Raw genomic sequence first — 21,815 nt, forward strand, 5'->3', positions numbered from 1 at the left:
ACATCCGGCACCGCCCGCCCACCGGCGCGCGCGCGCGAGTCCCCCCGCCGGCCCGCGCCGGTGGTGGAGTAACGGCCACACTGAGGCGCGGGCAGGGCGGGGCGCGCGGGCGCAAGTAGCTGCGTCGCCCTGCCGTGTCCCTACGTGCGCGGCTCTTGTTTTATTTTCGTCTTCCTTTTCGCATGGCGGGTGTCTGCTGCCTCGCGCGGCCCCGAGGACCTCGGAGAGGGGGAGCCGAAGGGGGGTCGCCAACCTGCGTGGCGCTTTTCAAGCAGCGCCCTTTACTCCGCGGGTTATTTTTGAAGTCGGTTGCGCTGTTTTGTTTACAGAGCAGGGGAGAAAGGCTTCGTGCTTCAGATCGGGTGTTTGGCCGTAGGCCCCTGCTCGGGATGACTTGTGTCCCTGAAAGGCCTTCCCACACAGTGTCCCTCGAGGAAGGAAATAAAGGCTTCAGTATTTGTCTTCCACCCATGGCCGAGTGAGAAGGGAAATTGTAAATGCTAAAAATACTGCTTTCCAGTTTTCAAGGAGGGATTGCAACCTCAGCAAAATCCTTCCTGGAGAGATACTCTTTTGCTCCATCCTCTTCCATCTGCCTTTCAATTTCCTCTGTGTATCTGCTGCTCCTATCAAAGAGCAGGAAAGGTGTGTGTCTGGAGTGAATACAGCAGACTCCATGGTCTGGACATGAACTGTTCAACTTGCAGTCCCTTTGCCTGAAACATGTAGGGCAGCAGCAGTGCAGACTGCGTGAGGTGCTGCAAAAGGAGTTGTGGAAGAGAAGGAAAATAGAGCCAATTTCCTGCTCTGCTTGAGGCCTGGCAGGTTGGCTTCATGCTGCAACACTCACATCCCTTACTGCCTCTGCTTAGCTCTTGTCATAGCTAGTAGAGAAGGGAATGTGAGGTCAGGACTCTTGGGTTCCCTTTTTGGCTTTGAAACAGACAGAAGTCTGATGGTCCCAGATACTCTGCTTTCATCTTTTTGCCTCTAATCTGCTTAAGCTGCATTCTCTCCTTCTAGGGCATAACAAGCTTCACTTGTGGTGGAGACAGCTGTACTGGGAGAAAAATGAAGAAGAACTGGCATGAACATTGCTCCTTTTCTCTCTCCAAATATACCCTTGCTGGGATGTTAAAAGGTGGTAAGTCCTGTGGTGTAATAATCTGCATGGCAAAGTGACAGCAGCATAGTAGAAAAAGGAGTAACTTCAATAGCTTCTGTTTTGCAGTCTAGTAAGTCCCTTTTCTAATGTCTGTAGTAGGGTAGTTAGTCGTTGACAGGCTCTTGTTCAGGCTACTGGGAAGTTACAGTTTTCTGTAGAGTTAGTAACTGGATAATCAGAAAATCTCCATCAGTAGACAGTCAGTAAACAGATGTTTACAGGGTTGCCCTCTCTACAGAAGAAAGTTATTGGAGTTAAAACAGAAAGGTGCTTCTCAATTAAATCGGATTCATGGAATCTATTTCAAGGAATCAAACATGCAAGTTCAGAAGAAAAAATCTGAGGTTGTTTAGAACATGTAAATCCCATGGAAATGACTTTAATTATGCTCTCGCGGTATGTTCAGTGGAGGACAGAACCTGTATTCATGCTCTAACTTATCTCCTGCTCAAATTATTAAACTCTCACTCTAACTGCAGCAGCGCCTAGTTAGGTTTTTGAAACTGTCAGGGAGTCTTGTGGTCAGAAGTAAGCCAGCCCACCCTGCTGACCTGCCTCTCTTATGTTCTTTGAATTGGAAACCTGTTATCACTATACCTCCCATAACAGAACAGAGCCCAAAAGTCCTTATCTTTCCTCCATGACTAGGCACCCATCTCAGTTGTGAAGGGATGCCAGAAATACTGTTGTCAAGCCCCAGATTCAGCTAGAATGAAGCATCTGTCAGCCTCTGCTTCTTAGCTATGTCATCCTCCCCTTTGCTCCTAGGAGATAAGTTCCATTTTCAAAAGGTAAGATGATAGGACTTTTTAATACTGAGGGCTTTTTATAACTCCTGTAGGCAGATCTTGCTCCTAGCTGAGTAGTGAAGCTGTTAGTTTCTGTCTCCTAGCTGAGACCTATTGTTGTCTGTGGACACGGTAGCACTGAGCTGAAGTCAAGGCTCAAGCCTGGACTAGCACAGAACGGGAATCTAGTGAGAGGTCATTTGTGTTGCACCTTTTACTTCCTAGTAGTTAATATTAGGAAGGTGAGATCTCTTTCAGGGGTTTGAACTGTGCAATGAGGAGCTGAGCCAGGATTGCAGATTTCGCTTCTCTACCTTTTGCTAACTAGACAAATCATTTCTCTCTCTCTTGATATTCTTCCATAGTGAAATGGCTTTAGTGAAGCTAATCTGGGGTTGAGGAGGAACAATTCCATGACTTTTTCTACTGGTGTTTGAGCTCTCTCTCCTTTTTCTGTTAGAGATTTAGTGTTTAATATAGACTATGCGTGGTCACTTTTGAACTGAAAATAGGACAATGGCTGCCAAAACCTACTTTGCTGCCTTTATGCTGCTGTTTTCAAGACAGAGCCCTCTCTCCTCTGGTGTTACCATCTCTTCATGGATGCCCAGCTGATGCTGCACGACTCTCCTGATAACACAAACCCTCACTTCACTTATATTCTTTTGGAGAAAACAAATTCCACATTTCTTACTGTCATGAGAAGCAGAACAGCTCGGCACTGGGGGAGGTCTGCACCTTCCATGCCATATCAGGTGGAGTGCCTGGGTTCCTGCGCAGGCACGTTCCAGAGCTGAGGTGTCCATCCCTTACTCCAAAGAGATAGGGCTGGCTATGACTTGGTTGCTACTTTCCCAAGCTTCTCCTAGGTAAAATTTTGCATTTGCCCTCAAACCGCTTCTAAATAGGAGGAAAAATATTTTGGAATGTCTCTGAAAATTGCAGGTTTTGCAGCCTTCCTCCTCGGTGAGATCTAAGGGCATGAATAAATGGAAAAAAACTGATGTATCCTTGCTATGAGAGTAAAGGGGGGATAATCTTCCTCCTGCTGCTTTCCAGTCTATGCAGAGAGGGGCGGCCTCAATAGTTTATGGCTACTAAGCACCAGTTTCTCAGCCACTTGTCTTCTGGTGACAGTCTCTGCAATACTGCAAGGCATACAGCATGAGTGGGCAGATGTGCTGAGACAGAAGTTCTGGCACATTTTTATGCACAGTAATTGCAGTTAATTCTACTTAAGCTAAACTAGCCTTGACAAATGGAGAGGATGCATGTGTGGCTTCATAGACATAAAATGAAATGAGTGACTTGTGTATGTGTTCTCATCCTACCATTCCTCCCCTTCCCAAGTCACAGATTGTTTAGGTGTTCCTCCAAATAGGAAATTAATAGAAGGGAACACCTATCATTTTATGCCTGCATCTTTGCTGCTAATTTATTTAAGACATATAGGGGCTGCTGTTTGGCAAACTTAAAATCTTTGTAGTTATGGAGCATACAACTGACCAAGAATGCCCAATGTGATGCTTATTAGCCTAGTTCCCTATAAATAAAAGGCTTAAGTTAATCAAGCACAGCCAGACTGTTTGGGTTTGTGGTTTGAGGTGTGTGTATGTGTCCCTCCTAACCTTTGGACCTACTAGCTGATTTCCACCAGTTGACAGATGCAGTTTCTACAAATCTTCTTTTTTTTTTTTTCTAAATGGGGAAGGGGCAAGGTAAAAATAAACAAAATGTCTGTAGATGTCCTGGCTGGGGCAGGAGCTGTGCTATGACCTCGCAGGTTATCAGATGATAGAAAATCCCCATGGGAGATGGACCTTTTCCATGTATCAGTTGTGGTAAGAACTTCAAGAAAGTGAGAGCTGTGGTTGGACACCAGAGTCAGTCAACCAGGAGACACACCTCTATAGGAAACCACACTTTGTTAATTCTAGGGCTTATGGAAGTATTTATTTATGTGGTACAACATCAAAACCGCTTTTGAAGAAAAAAAACAGATTTAATGACACTGATCTAAAGCATCTTGGAAAAACAGCAAAGCTTTTAAAACTCTCAAATTTGTATGTTTTACTGAAAAGAACAAGGCAAGTTTGTTTTAAATCATTCTTTCTCAGTGTTTTGGATAATCTTTGCTTTTTGAGAAGGTCTGTTAATATGACTTATCAATTGACTTCATTGGAATGGTGTTTTTTTTCATTATTAACTTGCAAAGTGATTCAAGATTTGGCATCTTATCCCTGATGAGGATGTGTAATCATTTTAAAACCTTCTGTGGCACCATTCTGTTCTGTCAGATCTTCTGGCAGTCTGTTCCTGTTGATTCAGCACTACTTCACTGCACACGATACGGCAGTGATCCCAGGAACTTCAATGGTTGAGAGACTGGACTGAGACATGCTTTCTAGAGTACTTACGAAAGCACCAGATGCAGGAGAGTTGCCTGAAGTTTAGTCTCCAGACTACAAAGTGCTGATAGATTTGTCCCCTAGTCATGTGCTAATCGTTTTTGAATGAAAATCACTTACTCCTGGATGCTTTTACCAAAACAACCTGTAGAAAGTTAATTTGACAAAACCCAGAGACCATATGGAAGGCGAAAATGCTATTTATTGTAAACAAAGCTGATTTCAGTCACTTAGATACGCTGTCACAGATATCAGTCCCTTGGTCTCTTGCACCATATATTCAGAAGCACCAAAATGTGTGTGTTCATGTAATCCAGCCAGGATCACTTGGGTGCAGCACAGAAGACACAGCTGCTGGCTCTCAAGTCCTCACTGCACTTCTGGGCATCCCCTTGGTTGACAGTGATGATTTTGCATGTAGGTCTTCTACACCCTGTAAGAGTCAAACAATTATGCTTTTGCCCCTAAATCTTGCTTACTGCAGTCTCCCTAAATGTTGGTGCCATTACCTGAGTTCCCCTATGTGAGCACCTTTAGGGCTACAGTCCATCCCCCTGACAAGACAACAGGGAAAGGAGCACACAGCCAGTGTGGAGCAGCATTGTTGCCCTGCTCCTCTTGTCAGGGCACAGGCCTTTTCTGGTGGTGACTGGTGTGACAGCATGGCCCTTGGTGTTTACCTATTCTGTTGCTGTCAGCGGTGTCCTGGGTTATCAGTGCAGGCTGTTCTTCTAACTTGCTGCGTTGTTTTATCTGATGCTTTCATGCATGCTTTTCCATTCATGCCTCATTCAAACCAATTTTAGTATTTCTGATACAAATCTCTACAAGCCATGGAGCAAAATAATTTGTACTGGCTTACTTTTGCACCTCTAAGGTTTATATTAGTGCAATTTTCGTGTCTGTATAGGTACCTCAACTTCAGGGCTTAGAAGACAAAACAGGAAATTGTAAGATCAAGCTTTAATATACCCTAAACATACTTTAAGCTGTTGATAGTGCTTACCAACCACTGCCTTGCAGCTGAGGGAGGAGCAAGGAGAATTTTTTAATTTTGTGCCCTTTTTTTTCATCCAAAATACGGCAAATCGGGAGAGAAACTTCAGCCCATTTGAGCTTAAAGTGTCATTTCACTCTTTAATGTCAGGGAGTAAACTATGTATTTTCTTCTCCCCCTTATTTGATTCCTTGACCTGAGACTCTGAGAAGGCTCTTTTGTATTCGCCACAAGTAGCATGTAGCAGTAAGTCACGTAACAGGAATCTTTTTTTGGCCTAAGCCAGCTCCATAGCCAGTCAAACACCCTATGCTTGTTTTTTCTTCTGCAATATAACTACTGAGTATCCTTTAGAAATCCAAAAACAAAAGAGTATTCTCAGGCAATACCTCTCTGAATAACATATTTAGTTTAACTCATTTAACTCATTTTTCTTAGATAAAAATATCAGCCCTTTCCTAAATAAGCTGAGATTAGTAGGATTTGAATATGCAGCTTCCAACATGAAACTTGGCCTAAGCAAAATGCCGATCTTTATATGACCCATTTCTGAAAGAGAGTTTACCTATTAATCACAGAAGAAACTTGTCCTCGGTAGCCACTGGGCGGCAGTGCTTGCTTTTTGTTGCTAGTCTGACTGTCAAGGCTAGAAGTGCTAAAGCTTGAAAATACCTCAAGGCTCAGAGATTTCCATCTAGCCAAAATCTGTCTAAAATATTTCCAAGACTCGTGCAGCAGGCAGAGTGCATTGTGGAAGCTGAGAATTTTGTGTATTTCATAAGTTTATTTTATATTGCTGATTAGAATTTGGTGAGGACTAATTCAGTAGCTAGCATATTTTGGAAGTCTGTTTACGTAGGTAGATTTTATGGAAAGCAGTCACCTTCCAAAAGCAACTGTAACTCACCCTTTCCAGGGCTTTGGCTCCCCCGTCCTCACTGAGTCAGTGCCTCAGCAGGAAATAATTTTACTAAGAGACAGAGGGAACTGTTCAGGCATCTACTGACAAAAGGTTGAATGTGTGTCATAAATGCATGGGGTTATTAAATTATCCTTCTCAGGAATTTTACAGGCAAAGGATAGAACAGAACTGGGGATGAACTTATCATTTCCAAACACAGAACGGCAACCCAAGGCAGAAGAACTGGAATGGCTACATCTGTGGAGGTGAAGCAGGGCCAGGAACACCTACTGAGCCATTGGTATTAGTTATGGGAATGTTAGGGAAGAGGGCAGTGAAATAGTTAGGGTCAGTCCCATAATCAAGTATAACTATTGCTGTCTCCAGTCCCATGTTTCAGAGCAAACAGCATGATACTGGGTTTGTCCACATGAGAGAAGAGCTAGAACAGAATAGCTGCTCTTCGTTATCTCCCTGTGTGGATGTACAATGCGTACCACAGTTGTTTCTGGGTTGTGAGTTCAGTTGACTTACAAATGATTGCATCTTGTTCTTCCAACAACAGCTTCCTGGTAGAGATAGAAGAAATGATGTTTATATTGTGATGTCAAGCAGTGTCTTTCCCCTCCATCCACTTTTCCCCTTCCTCACCAAAACACCAAAATATCACAGAAATCCACACCAGCAGTCGTTTGTTTGAGCTATCCTGAAGTCAGCCATTATATTCACCTCTAAATCCCAGTCTGAATTCCTTACTGATATTGTCAAAGATTTTGTTTATTCAAATTTGAGAAGGAAAGGGTTGACTTAGGCCCTTCTCCATTGAATAACCTATTATCAGATCTCTGGGATAGTTAGACATATAAGGTGTATATATTATGTGCATCAATGCAATACGAGAGTTGTTAGTCATTCTTGCTTTATGGTGAAATAGAAGGCAGTTTCTATTGATTAGTATCTCCATGACCTGTTCTTGGTAAACAGGTTGCTGGCTTTTTTTAAAAAAATAAATTTGCATGCAGCTTCACCATCCACACAGTCTAGTTAACCAACCTGCTTGAACATACTCTGCAACTAATAAATGAGCAGCTGCCATGGCTACTGTAGCTACACAAATACAAAGAAAAGCTTTTCAGTTTTTAAGGAGTGGCTGGAGGCAGGTAATTACCAAGGTTTCACGCCTTGCGTATAAAGCACATGAAAAGAAATGCATGAGGCTTCCTTGTGGGTTTTGCTTTTATGAGCACATACTTCAAGAATTGCAACATAGTTACCAGCTATTTCTGGGAAGAGCAAGAGAGTAAGAGAAAGCAAGGTAGAATGCTACAGCCTTGATAGAATCCTCTCTAAAAAAATCCAGCTGTAATTAAGCTGGTGATAACAAAGAAGTCTTAAAAGCAATAGCAAATTCCTCTTTGGTGGAAGCATATGGAGAATTTCCTTCTTCTGCTTCCCTTTTCCCATTTTCAGACTTTTCTCATTCATGCTATTCTTTCCATTGCTTCAAGGAAATCACCTCTAATGCTTCCAGTAGTAGGAGGGTCTTCATCAAAAGATTTTGCAGCTTTTCTGAGCTCTTGGCTTTTTTTATATTGATGCATTGTCATTTATGCATCTTAATACTTAGCTGCTTTGAAAAACACTCCGATACTGTAGTGCTATTAGAAATTCACTTTTTAAACATTCTGGCTAAGTCACATTCTCATATGTAGCAGATTATTATTTTTCTCTCAGCTCACAGTAAGAGGTTGGATTTCTGCCCACTGAATTCACTGGGAAGTTGTCACTTGCCTATAATGAGGGTAAAACTGGGTCCAAGAGTGTTACATTATCTTCTCCAGCTTAGAAGAGCATAGCTGGGCTTTCAGCCATATCACTTCTCTTTGCAAACATCAATGAAATTCTTTTTTGGTCTCACAGAGCCATGACAACATGATAGTCTCTTAGAGTTATAGATTGGATTTCAGGACAGAAATTGCTGCTAACAGCTAGTTTGAATTCTTGTAGACAGCGGCTAAAATTCAGCCAGCAACTTGCTGCAGACAGGTGCATTGTGGTTGAGCCTCTAGAGATGGAAATATAGGCCTGGTATTTCAATTTCTTTTTCCTCAATAACAAAAAATATTTGTGCAGCCACTGGGAAAGCTGCTGATATTGGTTTAATGAGGGTTTTCTCTCTTGCTCGCTTTCTCATGTCCCCTCCAGCGCTTACTGACTCTTACTTCACTTGCCTCTGAACTTCAAACCATTACTGGTTGCTCTTGAGAGGACTACAGTAGTTTTAATTTGCTATAAAATTGTATCTGAAGCTGCAGCTGCATTTTCATTCATATTTTTACTATTAGCCTAGTATTTTTTAAAGTGGGGCTTTGGGCCAAGCATTGCTATAAATCGGAATAAATACCTGGCTGACTTAATTGGGTTTCTTCCTTCAGCAATCTGTTTCTAGCTCTCGGTTGGCCTTCCTTGTGGCTGGATACCTGCTTCTTTTCCTGCCAGATTTTTTTTCTTTTACATCTTCTGGCTGAAGCCAAAAATGTCTCAGTTCAACAGTGTGACATCTTCCTTCATGCTTCCTCACCACTCTATTTCTAGTCAAGAGGCTTGAAATTTCTTTTGCTTCCTGGATCCACCTGTTTTTAAAAATATTATCTGACTTATGCAGTTCTCTGACATTAGAACTTCCTACTTCATTTTTCTGAAACAACAAATAAGGGTATGATGATACTTCTGGCTTTGATAAGCTACTATAAGGCCTACTATAAGCCTTTCAATAAGGCTACTAATACAAGATTTACTAGACTGCATGCAAGAGTATGTGCAGCTCCTAAGGCCCTTCTTTTAACAATCCCTGAGGTTCCTCCCCACGCCTCCCCCGAGTCCCCTATGTTTTCTGTTCTCTCAGTCCTAAGATATAGTTGAGCCTGGGATATGGCATAACTGGAGACAAGGGAAAAAGGGATGACAGACAGTACTTGCAGCTAGCTGGATAACTGAGTGTTCACATTAACAGGGAAAATTGGCTTTTATGCTAGGTCTCCACAGTCTCTTTTTACCCCAGCATCAAATGTCTGTGCCTGCTCGGTAAATGGTGAGAACCTGCAGCTGTCTTTGAATGATTAACGCCTCCCAAGAGGTTCAGTTACAGGTGTCCTCTGGGCTTCCACTTTCTTTAAAAAGGCCAGGAGGATGCTAATCTGTTTTGTTGTCCTGCTGCTGCTTTTAATCTACTTACGCTGCTTTTAAAGCTGGGGAGAGTGTTTAAGTAGCAAATAAAGTGAAGTAGTTCTCTTAACATCTTTGGAAAATAATACTTTAAAGAGTGGCAGGGAGCAAGCCAGATGGAAAATGTTTCTTTTCTCATGGGAATTAACAGGTTCTGGCATGACTCTGTTTGCCCTGAATTGGTTTACAGAAGATGTCAGTGAATATTGAAAGAATAGTGAAACTGAGTTGGTGGGCCAGAATCGGATTCCTAACATGCAGCAAATGGCTTAGTATTGGCAACTGTGAGGCTGGAGAGAGACCTCAAGCCCCTGTGAGGCCACACTTTTGCTGTGGAAACAAAAATAGAGTAGGAAGGACCACTTGGGGAGCTATGTCAGATAATTAACAAACATGCCTTTGTAAGGAAACGCCACAGAGGCAGTCAGGCAAGAGGAAGAGGGAAATGGAAGGGCTTCTGCACGGCCAGAGAGGGCCCAGCGTGTGTCAGAAAGGGAATGAAAAGCCTCTTCTTTGTACCCTGGAGCCAGGCACAATCCTTGTCCTTGTGCTCTTTGAATACAAGGATGGTTTCTGCCTCGTGCAAGAGCAGGCCTGACCATCTCAAAGCATTCAAAGAGGAGCAAAGCACAGGCAGGACCCTCTTTCCACTGTGTGCTGCAGCTTAGCTGGCACAGCAGCACTGCATGAGGAAAGCACATTTTCTCCCTTCAGTAAAAAGCCCATTGCATTAGAAGCTGTAGGAGGCATTCTGATATGCTCCCATTTTAAAATAATTGTATATTGGGGTATACAGAGGATAATTTTAAAGCAAGATTTTTCATTCCCAGCCTGCAGAAGATTCCATTTTCCAGCTGTTGGAAAACATCATGAGCTGATCCTATATTGAACTCTCTGGTGTAAGACTGCCTCATTACCATTAAATGTTGCCAGCTCTTAGATTTGTGTTCTGCTTCATAAATTCCAAAAAGCAGATCAATGTATGTAGGAACTATTTCCCTGTTTTAAAAGGAACCAGAGCCTATTCCAGGATCCAGGCCAGCTCTCCTGCAGTTTAAATGAAGACAGATTGCCATGAGCTTATTTCAGAAGACGAAGAAGTTATTTTTGCTTTTTTTTTTTTTTTTTTTTGGTAGGAACAAGTTGTGCACTTAAATGTCTTTGAAAGATAATGAATAAGCACAGCAAAATTAGACAACTGTATGCAGCCACTAGTTAAGTATTAACATTATAATCATTTTTGCTCCCTTGGCAGAAGGCAATAAAGGGCCAGAATCCATTCTCCGTGTTTCTACATACCAGCTCCATAGGGTTCGATTCACTGCACAGCCTGTGTCCTGAAATAGGTAGTGCTGTTTTAGAGAGACTAATAATGAGGTCTGGAGAATTTTTCCCATGATTTGTTAATTTGAATATAATCCAGGTCAATGTTGATTACTTAAGGCCTGCTCTGCATTGCCTGACTTATGTGAAACAATGAAAAGCTCTTCCAAATCATGATGCGTGGTTGCTGGGTGATGTGTTTACTGCAATTTTACATGTTTATTGGAAGCTCCAAATAGTGAATAGGAAAAAGAGGCAATTTACCCTTCATACTTAGAAACATACAGGTAGAGCAGTGAAACAAATCTGTACTGTTATTCATGTTGCATGTACCCATAAGAAATATTAGAATGGAATTTGCTAGGGGCTGCTACAGTTGTACCTCACAAAAATAAATTCACCAAGGAAAACATCAGTTATGAACTGTGTAACTTTCAGATATCTGGGAAATTTGCCTGAGCAACAACAGTATATTGGATCTTAGTGGACAGTGCTACATATATGTTGAATTTAATTTACTTTCACTAAATCTTTCCTAATGGAGGTGGAGATTGGGAAGAACTGTAGTGCAGCTGGGCATTTATCATTTTTCCGTGAAAAATTGTTTGGCAGCTTCCATCATGTCCAGACAGATTCAGACAGATGAAAGGGTCGACTAAATAATGTTTTTGTATGTACATAAATTAAGACATGAAAGCTTCCAGTAATTTATCTACTAAAATGCTTCTGTGACTTTGGCTTTGAGAAAGGAAGTGCCTCAGAAGGATCAGAATGCAATATTCCATGGCAAACAATCAAAATTAGAAGAGTTCAAAGATGCAAGAGGATATGCATTCATTCTGTTCCAAGGGAAGCATGCAACTGTGTCATAATAAAAAGAAATAATTGTATTTATCTGATCTGCTGGGGTGTTTTTCTTCATAATCTAGACAAGAGGGCATTTTTTAATGGTGTGACCTCTTTTTTTTTAAATCTGAGTTTTCATAGTATCTTTCAAAGCAAGCAGTGGCATCAAGAACCTCTTATTTTCCAGCATTAGTCCAGACATTTGGTTCACTAGTATGTTCTTTAGGCAGGCTCCCTTCTGTACTGCTCATGAACAACTGCAAAGCAGTCAGGACAGCATACTAGGCTGGCAGACTACAGCTTGACCTAGACCACTGGTTTCATGTGCATATTGGGCAGAGGGATATGGAGAGGGGAAAAGCCAAGTCTGGCACTGCACTGCTGTCAGATGATTCTGGTCTAGATATGATTATAGCAGCAAACTGCTGGATTCTCTAGTGGGAGTGTTTACATTATCTGGACCCAAAATGCAATGTTACTTGTTGTGTCCAGACTAAAAGTATTTTCCATTTACAGCATGCTGAAATACCAAGTGTAGGTATAGGGAAGATGCAGCAAAAATTGAACAGTTGTATACTATCCAGCCAGCACTTGGCTGATGGAGACTTTTTTTCCTCAGAAAACATATTAACAATTATCATTTCTTATTGCAAGAAGGATTAGAAATTTGGACATCTGAACCTCATCATCTTACTGCATATTGTACCTGGGCAAAAACTGACTCATGCACTTTGCAAAAGCAGAGTCCATTGAAGGCATGGATGTAGCAGTCTGAAGTGCTATTTATACTGTCAGTTCTCTTTTTCTAAATACATTTTTATAGCAGGGATTTAAATTAATCACTCACATTAATCACTCTCAAACTAATCACTGAATCAGTTCCAGATCTGGAGGCCAGTCAGTGTTGATACAGGATTTACTGTGCATATACTCCCAAATTTTATTTGCACAGCATTTCATTGCAAATATAGAAAGGCAAATGCACTTGTAATTATGAATGAAATCAAACCGGAACAGACTGGAGAACAAAACTGGTGTGTACCTTCAGCAACCTGTCAATCTGGGCAAAACTATCAGTGAGTTGACATCTAGTACTTACTTGATAGACCTTGTTCTAAATAATAAAGCACTGCTTTTTGCAGGCACCGTGCACTTTGTTCATTATTTGAGATTCTTTACATTATTAGCAGTTTGGTGGGGAGTTTAGAAACTGAGTTTAAGAAAATATTCAGGGGATCCTAAATAGTTTATTTTAAGATTACTTGCAGATCTCTTGTATTTGTGCCTTATTATTTCACTGGTAAGTTTCCATAATTTTGTACTAAGAAAGTCATGCTTCTTACTTCTTGGGCACATTTCCATACTATAACTCTTCTGGAGTATGATTGGAGTAACACACAGAGTTGTTGCAAGTCACTGCGTTATACATGTTGAATGTGGCCTAGTTTTCAACAGTGTTTTCAGATTATTTTTATTTGCTACTCAAAACTAGCAAGGACAGGTTATATGAATCAATCAGCTTAGAAACCTTTGATTGCAACATGTAGGCAGTACAGAGGCCGTGAACTTGGATACTCTTGTTCCATCAGAGAATGAGATGCTGAGGTCTGGGGGGCTTTGGAGGTGGTGGCAGGATAGAAAAGGTGCAAGTGTATCATGATTCAGTCTTCAGAGCTCCTTTCCAGAGAACAGAAGATCTGAGTGTCTTTTGGAGGCGATTTAGGTATGGCGTGGGATTTTGTAGGCAGGAGAGGGACAGGAGGAAAGGAAGGCTGCAATTTTTGTCTTTACTCCAGTAGTGTATACAGTTTGCTCTGTGCTTTAGAAAGTGAATTTCCATCAGTGCTGTTACACTCTTACAGCTTTTGGAGCTGATGTGCCAAGGTGTAGATTTCTTCTCAGGAACAGTCATGCTGAACATGGGTCCCAAATGAAGCCATGGTAAAACAAAGGAAGAAAAATAAAAGACTCAGGTGCAAAGGGCATACAGCTGAGTCCTCAGCTGTTGGAGAGCTTGAGTGCGAAGTAATCCCATTCTTCTTCTGAAGAAAATAACACACAGATATCTGTCTCTGTAGCTAATTTCTATCTTCAGCATGCTTCAAAAAATCTTTGCTGTGATTTAGCCAACAATAACAGGCCCTTATCTGATTGGGCAGTGGTGCCTTAAGAGCCTCACTGAACAATGCGGAGCTGGGCTTGCATGTTTACTCCAAGAAATGCCAACAGATGAGGTGTTCCCTTATTAGAAGAGCCTAGTGGCCAAGAAGAAGAAAACAAAAAATCTGCCATAAAAGAAGAAAAGAACTCTCAGTTTCAAGAGGCATAAAGCAAATTCTTGATGCTATATCTCTTTCTCCATCACAGTCACATAGCTCTTTTCATTATCTGGAATATACCTTCACAATTTAAAAACTCCGCTAGTAATGATTTTTCTGCATAGAAAAAAAAACACTAATAGGTTCCATTTCAAGTTACTTGTTGTCCTGGGCTGGCCAAATATATCTAGGACAGCCCTCTGCTTTGAGAATGGAGAAGTGGGGAATACAGAGGATTGCCAAGGCAGGGAGAAAACTTGGCTGGAAGCAGTTTGCGTTCAAGCAGAGAGCTTGTGCCTTTTCTTGGAGCTGTAGCATTTAATCTTCTGTTCTCAGCATACACAGGGGATGGCGGGCATAGAGGAGGGCATCAATGACATGGGCAGGGTTTTATTGTGCTATGTCCACCTCACCTTTGGCCATGAAAGTGTTCTGATGGCACCAGGAAACCCTCTCCCTTCATGCCTTCAGCCCAAAAGCAAGGGTGCTGAGTGCTGTGGAGCAGGCATTTGTTTCAAGAAAGATGGAGACTATCCTGTATTCACACATGCTTGTTGAAATCTCCACAGGAACAGCCAGGATTGGCTTTAGGTCTTGAGACTACACATGGGCTGCTGAAAGTAAAGCTACTAATTAACTGGTCGCTAATTCCTTCCTAGAGGTAATTTATTCTTTTTTTTTTCCAATAGACATCTCTTCCTATATATTTTTGACATGAAGATAACCCACAGGGATACATGAAAATTGGGTTTGTGCCTGTATTTCTAGAGTGATTTGGACTAGTTTTGTATCACTGGAAAAAGCAGCCATCTCAGCTGCTAGACATTTTTAATAATGACTTAGCTACTTTTCCTTTATTTATTTCGGGCTTCTTTTCTTTTCTAGGCATCTTCCCATCCAGTTTATACATACACAATTCTATAATGTAAGCAAAGCAGGAATTTCTTTCAGTAATGATTTGTAGCAGTGATTTAAAATTGAAAGGGAAAAAAAAGCAGTCAGCTACCCTAAAGAATGTGTAAGATCTGCAACATACCTTGATCATTGCTCTAACCTATACTCTTCAACATATAAGCTTTATTTTTCTAATTGAAAGAACTGCAGGAATGCCACACCTGCACATCTGATTAACTAAAGCTAAGCAAATCTGAACGTTAATTCAGTAGAATCCTCTGAACTGGTAGGGAGCCAACTCAATTAAACAGCTATCCAGATAAGGAGAGACAAAAGTACTTGTGAAGAGACTTACCATGACATAAAATACCCAGCAAAGTAAAAATACAGCAATAAGGAGAGTGTTCATAGCATTTCATTTTTCTTTGTCTTTTATTTCCTTATTATTACTGGAATCTCTGTTCATGATAGAAGTGCAGTTAGGCATTTCACACTGATTTAAGAGCTTGCCAAATACTAAACTGTCTGTGTCACTGGCTGAATACATCCCTATTAAGTAGTTTCACTCTCAGTAAGTATATTTGTGCTAAATTAGAATCCAGGGAGATGTCCTGGTTAAGAATATTGTGATTGAAAGTTTTGTACTATACCAGTAATTGTTTACATTCACACATGGTTTGGATTTTATGATGTTAGTCTGAGCAGTTACTCAGTTTTACGCAGGTATGTTCCAAAGATAGGAAGGTTAGACACTAACTACATCAGACTAAAAATTATTGCTGGATATTGTGTACTTGGTAGGCAAATAGTTATTCAAGAGAAGAGGTGATGCAAGTTATAATTCTAACAGGAAAATGATCTATTCAAATATTTTACATTATTTATAATCTGCAAAGGAAAACATGATTTTTCCCCTTTCTTTATGATGTATAGAGGGAAATTGATGTTTTCTATGGAATGTTTGCTGCTATTTCAGATGAGAAATTTGTACCTTGCCTGTGAGATTGTTTTTGCAGAAGATTTTATGGAAGAAATAACATAATTATGGCAGAAAACAAGCAAAATAAGTCAAGAGAAGGAATATGTATTTAGGGTAGGAAAATCACTTATTTTTAATATAAATGTGTAAAAAGCCTCATGAGGTAAAAAAGATTTCTGTATAGATTTTGATGTTCCTCACCTTTTTCAGTTCTCTTGTCCTTCAAAGAGATCCCAAGCAAAATCAGGAAAGATTTGCCAGAGCTATCCCTCTCATTATGTTGGATTATTCTGGGTACAAATAAACAATTTAAACCATTTCCTGATATAAATGTACGTGATTTTGCTTTAGAGATTTATTTTTGGTAATAATACATTTGTGGGATTAAAACTTAATGTTCAGTTATCTCAAGATAAAGGTCATTAGGAAAAGATTAAAGAGTGGCTTGATAAGAATAAAAAGGAAATTTATCTAGAAGAACAGCTGTGAACCTTTCAAGACTTAACTGCAATAGCAAATACAGATAGGCCTCGATCTTGTCAAGTGCTGCATGCTCCCAGTTAAGTGCCAGTGTTGGCTGAGCACCATAGAAGGCTCCCCTGTTGGGCACTGACTCTCAGCCGGCCATGTAGACAGATGGAAGAAACGACCCTCCTGTCGCAACACGGTGGGCTTTGCCAAGTGTTTGTTTCACCATGGCCTGTACAAGTTTTGCCCACAGTAGGTCCCAGGCCCAAGCAGCACATTACACTGAGAGAGCTGCTCTTAGAAGGGCAGGCAGGGCATGTTCCCACACCAGCACCTCTCTGAGGGGGAAACATTGCTTTTCTCAGCTAAGTCAGCAAAACAGTCGTTGTCCCTGGGTATTGCTGTTTGGTGCTAGTGTTTCTCTGAAAGAGATGTGTGTCCATCTTAGTCTGAGGCTTGGCAGACACTCTAGTTTGAGTTGCAGACTGTCTTCCTGAATGGGAATTACCTGCAATGTTGGTGTTGCTTCTGCTTCTTCTGAGCATGGTGTATAAGAACAGTTTGCCATACAAATTCTTCTTCAAAGAATCCTCTTAAGAATTTGAAGAAGGCCCTTTCTTTTTTGAGCTATTATGCTTAATTTCTAGTGTCAGGTGTCAGGCTACATGATACAGTGTCAAAGCTAACATGATAATTCTGTAGGCCAGACATTTCTCATGAGGAGTCAGGAATAATTTAAAATGCTCATTAGGAACTGCATGGTCCTGAAATTAGAAATGATTTTCACTTCATCTGTAACTTTGATAAATGTGCTCTAATATTCCTTCCAATATAGTGCTTGTTTCTTGAGTTTCCAGGTGAAAAAACAAGCTGATATCTGTACTATACCATATGCTATCAGGCTGATTACCTGTTTGCAGAAAGTGGCCAAGGAATAATTTTAGGTAACCAAGTGATTTGATGCATGAAGGAATTTTCAGTATATTTAATCAACATCTGGGGACCTTAGCCCCAGTTTGCTTAAGAAAGAGTTTTGTTTAATTGAGGTTCACAAATTAAAGTTACACAGCATACAAATCCCCTTTACTTCAGTCTCACAAGCCTTGTACTGAAGGGTGTTTCAGAGGATTATCTGAAAAATTATTTTTCATATCTGATAACTAGTCTCTTAACCATCTTTAATTACTAGCTGTTTGATCCTCTTTTGTCTCATGTCCAATAAGCCAAGCTCATGGAGAATTATCTTGCCTTTTTTTATAAAAGGAAGGGTAAGAGCTGATCCTTACCTACATACTTTAGGTATGGATTCCTCCTTTGGATTGTATACCTACAATCTTTGGGTGTCAAATCTTTGCTTCAGCTAGCACAGAAGCATTTTATTTTTAAAGTATTATTAATTCACATTCATATGCACACAGCAAGCAAATATATATATTTTGAAATCTTGCTGATATAATCTGTCTTTCCAGACTGCTCCAGTCAAAGCACCAGGATTGTGTGAGACCAGAAGGAAAAATGAATTCCAGAATGAGGAATCTCCACTGACTGTGCCCTTTCCCAGCCTCTAGACATTCAAAGCTAGATACTGTAACCAGGAGCTTTACAGATGATTTTGACAGCTAAGCAAAAAGACTGATAGACTCTGTCAGGTAACTAGGCCAGATGAGCCACATTCTCTGGAGAGTAAGGGATTTGTTTTCACAGCGCAATACTGCCTCATGGAGATGATCATTTACGCTGACTTTGCTGCATTGATACAGTTTTCCTAAGGAGTTGTACGACCATGTAGCAAGTTGCTTTTTCACTGACACTACCTACACTCCGCATACCACACCTTCATTTGCACTTCTTGGCAACTCCTGCATGGCAGCATGTAGATCCCTATGCTGGCCTGGCATAGCAGATGGGACTCCTTGGCATATGCTCAAGAGTAGAAGCCAGGTTTTGTAATATTTTGCTGCGCATTTTCATGTGCTAGTAACAGGAGTATATAGTGCCTACTCCTGAGGTACAGCATCACTCCTACTCACATGCCAAGCCTTTTCTGAACACGCACAGCCAGCTGTGCAGCTGAGACAGTCATTTTTCTCTGATATCTACAAATACGGACTAGAGTAAAACTGTCAAACCTCCTTTCAGATTCTGTGAATAAAGAAGGATCTGACCCCAAATCTGCAGATGTGAAAGCTAGTATAATAGTATCAGCTAGTGCCTATTCCTTGGGTATTTGATTTAATTTCCTAGCTCCACAGCATTTCTGTAGACTTTCAGGATGGTTTTGAGTAAGGTTACTAAAACTGTCTTGGTGATTAATGAATTCAATATTTCATCCTTTTATGCTTAGTTGCTAGTTATTCCTTGTTTATTCCTTTCTGAAAACGGGTGCTCTTTTCCAGAAAAGAATGAAAGAATATGTATTAAACATGTATGTGTTTAATATTCTTATTTTCATTTTCTTAAGAAACTGCTGTATGGACAAATCATAGGCCACATTTCTGACCAATAAATTACTCAGCCGACTCAATATAGCACTCCATTACTCAGTATATCGCTTGTGGCAGTTGTGGTCTTTCCATCACGGAAAGTCTGAGTATGGAGTAAACAAACACTGTTAGAAATGTGACACAAAATGGACCCCGCTTAGGGGCAGAGTTGTAGACTGTATCAATGTTCAGCATTTTTTTAGTTAAAAGAATAAGCCAAACTTTAAGCAAAGAAAGATCTTACTTGATTCTGTCATAGTAGTTTTCTTGTATAACCAAATAAGATTTGGGCTGTTCACATTTTACTCTTTTCACCATTGTTTTTATTTGTTTGCTTACATTTGACTGTATCTGTCACTAACATTAGGTTTTTGCAATCATTCTGAGATAGTGCCATCTAAGATCTGATGAGCCAGCAGTCATCCATAGACAACCTATTGAGAAACATTGGACTAGATAACTTCTAAAGGTCCTTTCTATCCATATGCTTTACAACTCTGATAATATGTTACCTGGCACCCTACCAGCACCATTCACTCTAGAGCAGTAAGAATAAGGATATGAGATCTTCCTCCGGCCTTTTTACACACACTGTAATAAGCTAGCCGGGCAAACATAGATGTTTACTGCTGCTGTCTGCAGTCCCTTCATCTGAATATTGTTCTTTCCATGACCTTTCTTTCTTGGAAACCAGCAAATTTTGAGGCAAGGGAATCATCTGTAGATTCTCATTTAGTTCTACCTGTTTTATTTCAGATGAAATGTCCCGATTGACAAAACAATGTGTAATCTGTTTAAAGACCAGCCTGGATGGATACAGCTTTATAACTAATATTTTATGAGGTTTTTGTGAACTCTGACTGAATATGGATGTCAGCATGGGAAATATATTTAATCTTTCTGCACAGCTGTTTTTATCAGCCTCCTTGTCAAGCATTAATAAACAGTTGATAAAGCTCTCAGAGGAACCTGCCATCATGCATACTGAAATTGGTTTGTCCAACCTGTCCCTTCTGTTGCCTAGCAAAAGTTTAATGCTTTAGTCTGATCAGAGAGTTGGAGAAGACTTAGAAAAATTCAGGAGTGGTTACATGGGTGGCAGAGGTCTGACCTTAGGGCTTCATCTCATGTGAAACAAGAAGATGACTTATTACACTGGAAACAAGACCACTTTTTTAATGCAAGACTGATTTTTGCTGTTTGCTAATCTTTATCAATAGCTCAACTGCTCCAGATGGAATATCTGACTCACAGATGGGGGCTGTAAGCAAAGTGAGGGCACAGCGCTTCCCACCAGACTGCAAGCTCAGAAGTCAGACTGTTTGCAGAATAACTTGGTAAAGCCTGTTCTAGACTAATGCTTTAAAAAGACTGGGCTAAAAACCTTCTCCCACTGAAATCAGTAAGGGCATTTCCATCACCTTCAGCACAGCCAGGATTTCTTGCTGAAGAAGGAGGAACTTAATTTCAGAGTGACTTCCTTGACGACAGAGACCATATGCTAATGATTTACCTAGAAAGTTATATGATTTCTCTAGTGCTTCGGAATTTCTGTTTTTCATTTCAGTCAAAATTACTGTGTGTGTGTAGAAAATACTTGTTCAGGACACATTGCTACAAAGGATAGACTTTGCTATGTTTACCTGATATAATGACTCAGTAGAACAACTGTGCCATTGGGTAAATGATGTTTGGGGTGAAAAATTTGACTTGTCCTTTGGCTGAAAAAGCGTATGAGTAGTACTGATCTTTGTTAATTGTAGTCACTTTAGAACTTGAAAGGTACTTAGAGAGAGCCTCAGTACTGAAAATACATACACTGTTGAGTGAAAAAGGACAGTATTTTAAGTGAACTTTTGTATCAGTATTTTGTGATCTTGAAAATGATATCACAAGAGTGAAAAGTTTTTTCCTTTGAATGTATGGCCATTTTAAGGAATGGCATCTTACAGTATGCTGGTTTTATCATGTCTTCAGCCAATTCCAAGACATTAATGGCTTAAGAAGTTTGTCCCTGATAGCTTATGATTTTCCCAGAGTACCTTCATAGGAAAACGAAATAAAAACTTTTCATTATTAAGAACTGAAATTACTGATGTGAAAGATCATTAATCTATAACACAGCACCAGTTAGCACAGTACACTCCCAAAGGCTCAGAGCCTGACTGTCTCATTCTTCTTAGAGTCCCTCTCCATCAGTTACATTATATTTAGATAATATTACATCAAATTCTGATTTTTTTTTATCCCAGTGTAAACCCAAAAGCCTGACATGACATTATTGGAAGTACTTTGGATTACACTGGAAATTGTCCTCTGATAGCTCTGTTTCAAAACTTTGTATTATTTTATAAATCAATACTGTGGTTATACAAAGGTGCTTTAATTAGTCAGCTGTAGAAACTGAACTGTTTTATTTGCAGAGAAGATGCAACATATGCACTGCTCTTGTAAAATGCCCGGTTTGCTTTCTAGTGTCTCTTCAGCTTGTGGTAGGGAGGATCAATTGAATCTGAAAATGGATGTGTAAGGCTTAATTTTAGCTTTGTCTTCATCCTTTTTGTGGAAAATGCATGCAATAAAACCTCCTGTTATAAATGTGCTTTATCTGTGCTACCTATATGTACGTGCCATCATTGGACAAAATACATGAGTTAATTTTACAGTGGATCACAAATGACTGAAAGATTGAATCAAGAACATTCTATAACTTAATACTAGACATTTGGAATGATTTGTTGTAAATGCTTAATAATGGATTCAATGTGAAAATATTTATTAGAACCTTAGAGCACAGCTAGTCAGTGTCACGATTTTGTGAGGTTACAGCATGGTTATTTACCAGGACAATGGGGAGGCAACCAGGGGGATGAACATCCAGGTAGAGATTATGGAAAACAAACATTTCTGTTCTGTCTACACCATATATAGGAAATGCTCAAATAGATCAGTTACCACATCTTTATTAGTTAAAAGACAGAATCAAGGTCAGTTCTGCAATGGCTAGAAAATGTTTATAT

The 21,815-nt window shown here is 40.2% G+C and overlaps 1 long non-coding RNA gene across 2 annotated transcripts; it reads left to right on the forward strand.

Annotated features, from left to right (window-relative positions):
• On the forward strand, positions 1–21,136 carry LOC112982813 (uncharacterized). 2 transcript variants are annotated; one of them, XR_003259065.2, is made up of 4 exons: positions 1–645; positions 1,024–1,144; positions 17,782–17,961; positions 19,552–21,136. It is a non-coding gene; the product is annotated as an uncharacterized LOC112982813 (long non-coding RNA). The 2 variants fall into 2 exon arrangements; XR_010387670.1 differs by having other exon boundaries at positions 17,782–21,136.
• The last annotated feature ends 679 nt before the right edge of the window (positions 21,137–21,815 follow it).

Source organism: Dromaius novaehollandiae, chromosome 2 (assembly GCF_036370855.1).
Source record: "Dromaius novaehollandiae isolate bDroNov1 chromosome 2, bDroNov1.hap1, whole genome shotgun sequence".
In the NCBI taxonomy this organism is placed as follows: Eukaryota; Metazoa; Chordata; class Aves; order Casuariiformes; family Dromaiidae; genus Dromaius; species Dromaius novaehollandiae.